A 7,787-nucleotide genomic window follows, 5' to 3' on the forward strand; every position below is an offset into this window, starting at 1 on the left:
TTAGGCCCACATTTGAGACAAATTTAGAGATGAGAAGCATTCCTACCTTTTTTGTTGGTGGTTTTGTTTGAGGTTTTTTTCCAAGTCACCCTTCTTAAGGGCAGGGCTCCAAAGCATGGTGCAAGTTGCTCAAACAGCATCACTTCGGAACCCTTAACACTACCTGCCTCCTGCTCAAGGATTCCCAGGCAGCATCCACAGTCTGCATTAGCTCTGGTAAATGTAGTAGCTTTTCAAGTCCTGTGGAGCCCACATAGCATACATACAACTGCACCCAAATCCACTGCAGCTTAAGACAGCACTAGAGGGACAACCAAAATGTATGGGATGCTGATTGGGCACCGAGCAGTTATGGTCTGTCTGCATGCCTATAATCCACAATAAACACCAGGTAACTGGCTTTCCCTTCATGCTTACTATGAAAGAGGTGCCCCCCAAGTCCTCCAGGGACAGGTCCAGGAAGAGCAGTGGTCATTCAAGGCTGATCACAGCTTTGAGAAAAACCTGTCACTTAACAGCTCCTTCCAACCTGCTGAAAGGGGAGGAGGGGACACCTTTAAAACCTCTCAGGCAGCTGTAGCCCCAGCAAGTGCATCACTAGTGTACCAATGATTGTCCCAATATCCCAGGTAGATACAGGTAAATCTTTTCAATAAGTCATCTGAGAAGATGAGGAAGGGGAACGCTCATAATAACATTTCCTCTGGTGTTTTCTCAGTCTCCAGAAATGGTCCAGAACTGTTCATGTTCTCCTTTTGGGAGAGCTGGCATTACATACATTTGGCAGGATGTATTACCTACCTCCCTCTGCTTTAAGTAAGAGTATGGGAAAAAAAACCAACCTCAAACATAAAAACCATTTTCACAGTCTGCAAAGTTCACAGTAACACCTCTTCATGTTTCTTTGCCTGATGCTAACTCCTTATCTGGTCTCCTGCCTCCCAGGAAATGAGAAGCTTATTCAATTGCTTCCAGTTCTCATGGCATGAAGTCTCTAACGATCCATACTTGAAAGTGGTGTTAAATGTGCATTAAATGATGTTTCTGAAAGCTCCATTTAAAACAGATTTATAACTAAAATGTGTTCCTAAGAGCACCTAGTTAATGCCTCTTTCCAAATACCTTATCCTGAAGCATTAGCAATCAATTACTAGGCAGACAGGTTTTAAGAAAGTCTCTTCTAAAACGGATTGCAACATGCAGATTCCGTGTTGTTAAAACAATTCACATGCCTTTTTCACACATGATTTCAAGCTACTAAGGTAAGCAAGACCACACAATATAACTTAATACATAGCAATCAAAAATTTCCACACAATCCTTTAATATAGAGCCATGTCCCTATGTAATAAGTGATGCAACAGATTTTCCCTGAAGTCCCAATTCCTGCAATTGAAGCTTAAGCCCAGCAAAGAAGGAATTAAAATTCTTTGGTTGCTGCTGAATCACTGGCTGCATTGGGTTATTTTACCGTGCATTAGACTTTAATTATAACTAAGCTTTAGCCATCTGTTCTACTCCCTAATTATAGATGCAACAAATATTTCACAATTCCAACTGTTAAAGAGATCTGAGAGAGCTCTGTCTACAGTGTGCAAAGTTGGCTTCACTAGGACCCTCTGCACTCCTGTTTAAAGCAGTGGGGAAGAGGGAAGAATCCTCTGCATACAAAGCCCTATCCTGTTATTAATCTCAGGAGGCCTTTGCTGTGTCAGCTTTCATATCTTTTGGAAGGACTGCAGACTTCCCTCTGACAGGGCACAGAGGGCCACACCACTGTTACCTGCTGATGGTCTCTAACCCAGGTATTCCTGGTGCCATAAGAATTTGAGGGAAGGAGAAGCAATTCAGAACACTAAATGCATTAGCACTTACAGCATTTAGAAAGGACTCTTAGAGATTAATTCTGGGCTTTTTTCATGGGGAGGCTAAAGATGTTTCCACCCCTCCTGTCCACCTGGCAGTGGTTGTCACCACACCACACACATCCTACTAGGACGAGTCCCTGCAAGTGCTTCAAATGTATCACTTCATGGACCAGTGTCTCATCCACCTGAAGAAAGGTGAGACTCTTTAGGCATCATATTGTGGTCAGCAGCATCTGCAAACAAAGCCTCCATTGTGTTCCATTTGTGCCTGATGCAACAATTATCGTCTTGGCATGATGGCCAGGCACAGAGAAGCGTTGCATGAAGACATGGTAGTGCCCCAACCAGCCAGAGCAGCACATCTGGCTTAGTTGTGAGCACTGTTAGCAAATCTCCCTGCACTAGCCATAGAGTAGTGGATAGCCTAGGAGGAGAAACTTGCTACCCACTTTGGAGCCTCTTAGTCACCTTCCCAACAGCTCTGCTCACTGTCATGAGACACAGCTACAGTTGCCTGAGCTGCCACCACCACACTCCCCTGTCCTCAACGCTGCCCAGTCCAGAGCCTCAAATGCACTCGTAGCTACAGGGTGTGCTTGTGCCTCCACCAACCACCTGGACAACTGCCCAGTGTTTTGTAATTGCACATGCTGCCACTGACCTCAGCAATCCCTTGACCAGTAATAGTCAGATGCCTGGTGAGCTCCAGAGCTGTTATTCATCACAAAAAGATTTTATTTCACAGCAGCTGTCTGCAACTGCGTTCATACCCAGGTGTGGAGAGGAGGGCATATCATTTTCAGGTACATGCCATGGGCTACTTTTTGTCTGTGTGTGTGGGGGGGGAAAGCATGGACAAAGGGGGCAGGAGAAGAAAATGTTAAATTTACAGAGCTGAAGTTTGAATATTTTTATTTGTTAGTCTATCAGGAAAAATAGAGCTTTTGAGACAAAATAGAAAGCTAAGAAAGGGTAGAGTAACCCAGAAGCACATACAGTTTTCATGGTGGGATTTCACAAAGTTATATTTGAATTATGTAATGTCCTGCATCCACACTAAGTTTTCAAATTATATCAGTGGTTTCTCACCACAATCATATGTAAGACCCTCTTTACATTTCTAATATTTAGGTATATGCCCAGACTTTCACTCTGAATGTAAAAATGAATTTTAAAAAAGTAATCAACCAACGCTCTTCTGCTGTGCTTTGACAAGGACCCAAAACCACCACGTTTCTTGTGGTTTTCTTCTAAAATCATTATGACAGGGTTGAGTGGAATCACGAGGCAGGTTTGCTGAGTGGTTTGGTTCTGAGAATATTTATAATAGAGTCCAGAGTCAAAGCATTTATCTCTGGCATCAGAGCAAGGGATCACAGTGTTTCTGTGGGTATTCACAACCATGTGCTTGCATGTCCTAGCCTCTGGGTGATTATATATCACACAAGGTGATAACATGCACACTGAGAATAACCCTGCAGGAGACACCATGCATGAAAAGAAACGACTCTCTGTGATTTGCTTGAAGTTAGTCCCAGACCTCAAGCCAGAAAATCCTGCCCTGTCATTCTAGTTCAACTGTAAGCCATAAGGAAAGCAACAACAGAATAAAATCAGTTACCTGAACCTCAAGGAAAAAGCAGACCCAAGTCCAGCATTTTCAAAAGACCTCCTATAGATAATGATGTTGCTTTCAGTAACCATCTGAGAAGTGACCAGAGCCAAGAGCAGCCCATGAATGAGAGTGCAGCATGAAGTTCAAAACCCAAATATAAGCAGCAGAGGTTTAAATGGCCCAAAAGCCACATAAACAGGACTCGTGGATCCAGATCTGGGCTGAAACTGTCCTTATTCAAGTCACAAATAATTCTCACTGACTTCAGTAAGTTTTTTTGCCACCGGGATCTTGTCTTCAGTTTAATTAACAGGCTACAGCTGTATCTTTGCCTTTTTGGTATTTTCCCATTTTTCATGCCCTGGGGAGTGCTCAGCAAGCAAGCAGCTTGGGGAACAGGTATGCAGAAATCCCTCTTAGCACAGAAGTCAGAATGGGGAGCAACTTTCCCTGTGCTAAGAGGCTGACATAGATACTGTGAGCAAATGCCTGTGAGGAAGCTAGATTAGGGGATCTGTTTAAGGAGATTAAATAATTCACAGTGGCATTTTCCAAGAGCTAAGTTAAAAGGGAAACGATGTCTTCATTTGAATGATCCCCCCTTCCCCTTACATAAAAGGATAAAAACTTGCTTTTCTTCTCACAAATCGATTTTATTTAATACAGTTTCTGTTCTTCATCTCCCTTCTTGCCACCCAGAACCAGCCAAAGAAAGGAGAAAAGCAGCACAGTGAAAGACTGCAGCCCAAACGAAGCTGTTTGCTTTGAGTCAGATGTGTGTTTTTACTCACAGATATAGCACAAATTCTTAATCAAACCCCAGGATTTTCCCCACCCATCACTCTATATTCACTAGACATCACCAAGCAATAAATTCAACACATTGCGCTGTGAGATTAGGTTATGCTCCCTGCATAGCAAGGACAGCTGCACTGCACTGAGGATACACTAACAATGCAGAATTTTGTTGATTTTGGCTGATCTCAACACTGTTGGCCTCAAGAGGTGTGACTCTAGATGAAGATTAATGGTGACGAATCTGGAAGGGATTGACTATTCATTTCTGTAGACACATTTGGCACATCTGTGGGCTAAGCATGTTGAGTTGTTCTGATGGGCTCTTCTGAGCAGACCCATAGCGAGCTCTGCCCTAACCAATAAAGATTCAGCTCAGGACCCAAAGCTATGCAGTTATGTGAGCCTGGCTGAGAGCCCAGACCAGTATACCCAGCACCAACATAACCACAGCCACATGCCTCAATCCAGAGCTGGCTTTTGTCCAGACTGGACAGGAGCTCACATCTGTCTGCAAACACTGCATTGCCATTCTCTCCTTCCAGCAAGGTCTGATCCTGCAATGCTCTGTGCTCAGAGAATGCCTCATCCCTCATCATCCAGCATCATCTCAGGTCAGGCCACCTGTAACCTGTAGGAGAACCTCTTGCATTTCACAATGGTCAAGAACTGTGCAAACCAGGCTGGGGAAGCCATTCAGCAGATTCAGGCTGTCCTTAGATGATGCAGCTGACCAAAAGCAAGTTATTTGCGGGTGACTGGATAGCAGAAAACAAGTCATCCTGCCTGCAGTGGCAGAAAGCATCAGAAATATGCAACTTACAGTAACTTTCCAGAAAAAAAGAGGGAGGAATAGGTGGAGACCTGCTCCAAGATGATTAACTGGGTAGAGTCATATGCCCTAACCACAGTGCACCTGCTCTCAGGCTCTCTTGCTCCAGCCCTCAGCACCCTCACCTCTCCTTCCCCACGCTGCCACATCAATGCAAGCATGACACACCTCTCGTGCCCGAGGCAGGTCGAGAGTTCCCAGCAGTGCAGGAACATGAGCAGGGAGAGGGACAGAGCTGGAACTGGGAGCTGGGAAGGGTAAGAGAAAGGGCAAAGAGCCTTGTGCTCGCTACTTCTGTTTGCCACGTGGAAAGGACCAAAGGGAACTGCAGCCTCTTTCTGGAAACATGCCCTGCCCAGCAAGGGCCATATGGGTCAAGGCTTCTCACGGCAGGCACACAAGTGGTGCAGCCACCAACATGGCTTTCTTGGGCTCCAGTCTCAATGAAATGGAGAACAGACTTTGCCAGGACTCTCTTGCCATTTTGGCAACCAGCTAACATAGCACACGGCCTGTGGTTAGAGAGTGCCCTATAGGCGAGAGAGAGCACCAGATACCTCTTGCTAGGAGTTCTGAAGGAAATACAAGGGGTTTAGAGCATCTAAAAGTGTAGAAAGAGGTGCATAAGAGTATGAAAAAATTAATGATTCTGTCAGGGAATAGGAAAGCAGTCCTTAAGCAATGAAAGATAGGAAAGCATGATTATAGCAGGTTGCATTCAGCACAGACAGACCCCAGGAGAGAGAATAAGCTGGAGTTCCACAGTTAAGATGTAGGGATTCTCTGAAGACATGTTTCAGCACTGGTCTCCTCCAAAGTTGAAAAGGTAGGTGTAAAAGCTGGGATTGGCAGAAATGCATTTCCTTTTTGGGCAACAGGTCTGAAATATGCACCATTCTGTAGCAGTCCTCTGAAAGAGGTTTTGCTATTCTCCTAGAGAGACACTGAAACATGAGAATGGATTTCCAAAGACATGGATGGGAGGAAAAAATGAGAAATCAATCTAGGGATGTGGCAGGGAAGTATCCTGACAGGGACACATTATCATTGCCCTATTTTCTATTTATTGTCAGTATAAACTATTCCTTTTCTTTCCAATAAGGTTGGGTCATCAAGAAGTTACAAATTTCATTCTTTTGGATCAATGGGCCAAGCTGAGGTAGAGAAAGTGCTGTTGTGTCAGAAGTACATATGCTATTTCAATGGCTTTAAACTGGTCATGATCTTGTACCAACCCACAGCCTTCAAAGAATGGGCTTTTGCAACAGAAACCATGTGCACATGGATGAAAGTCTTGTGAATGTCACCTGGTTTCCTTGCAGACTCATACAGATGCACCCCCAGGTATATGTGATGTACATAAGTGTGCAGTGAGGTAGCAAAGAGAGCCCACAAAACAGTCAAGACAGGGATGGTGTTCAGACAAATCAAAGCTGTTCTCAGCTGTGTGCTAACTCAGCTGCCAGAAACCATGAAGCTCTCCTTATTAAGGAGCACAGATGAAAAAGATTCATCAAGACCATCCTAAGAAATGCTGGGCTCAAACACCAAGTTTGCTTTCTAATGGAAATGACCTGCTAGATATTGAACATTGTGGGTTAATTGCTGTTGCCAATGGGGAACGAGTCACAGAAGACTACTCTATAGACATTGGAAATCAAAATATTAATCCTCGGCTTGCAAATGAATGTCACTTCAATTAGTGAGATGCTGCCTTCTGTTTCCAAACATTGGAGCCCCTGCAACTTTTATGGGAGTGAGGAACAAGACAGCCAAGCTGTTCTGATCCAGTGCAGTGGTACACACAGGGCCGCTACAAATGAAAAAAAAAGGATCAAAAAAAAATCTCCTTCTGCTGAAGCCAGGCAGCTTAGCATTGTGGTGACACCATACTGCTCTGGCAGAACCAGGGGAGGATAAGCCACATGAAAGACAACTTGTCTACACTGGAAAGACAACTGGAGCTGGGATTATGAAGTGCTGTCACCTGCCACTCTGCGGTGGCTCCCACTTGGACAGTCTGTTCCTGAGCAGTAGTTTTAGCTCAGAGCAGTTCAAAGACAACTCATCATCCTGGGCAGCTTGTCATCTGTTCTGTAGCCATGACCATGGCAGAGCAATTCTGGTCTGGTCAGTGTCCCCTGGTAGACAAAGCCCTGGTACTCGCACAAAGTCTGCCATTCTAAAGCAAGATAATTATACCCAACATCATCAGCAACAAAACAATTAATTCCTAATTCCAAAGTCCTTATACAAATAAGATGAAGATAAGAAAGAGAACAAATCCTTTGCAAATGCAGCAGAGCATAGACTGTCTGCGTATGCCTCACTTAATTACTTATTCAAAAGGAACAAAGCGTCTTTCGTACTGTGACTCCAAAAATTAATTAGTCTCAGTTCTCATTAAATAAAGATCCAGTTCAGCTCTAATTAAATTAGGCTGCCTTTGACAATCAGCTGCAGTCTAGCTATTGGAGGTAGCGAGCTCCTTTTCTCTGCATCTCTCCTAGGTGTCTGCAGAGGCAGGGGTGCTGGCAGCTTCCTGCTGCCCTGACCCTGCCACCAAGCATGGAACATGACCAGGATACCCTCAGGCCTTGGGAGTAGCTGGCACCCAGGAAACCTCTTGGATGTCAGGTCTTCTGTTGCAAGAATTAATGCCTGAGGGAGAACCAAC

This window comes from Corapipo altera, unplaced genomic scaffold (assembly GCF_003945725.1).
Source record: "Corapipo altera isolate COAL_440 unplaced genomic scaffold, ASM394572v1 113, whole genome shotgun sequence".
Classification (NCBI taxonomy): Eukaryota; Metazoa; Chordata; class Aves; order Passeriformes; family Pipridae; genus Corapipo; species Corapipo altera.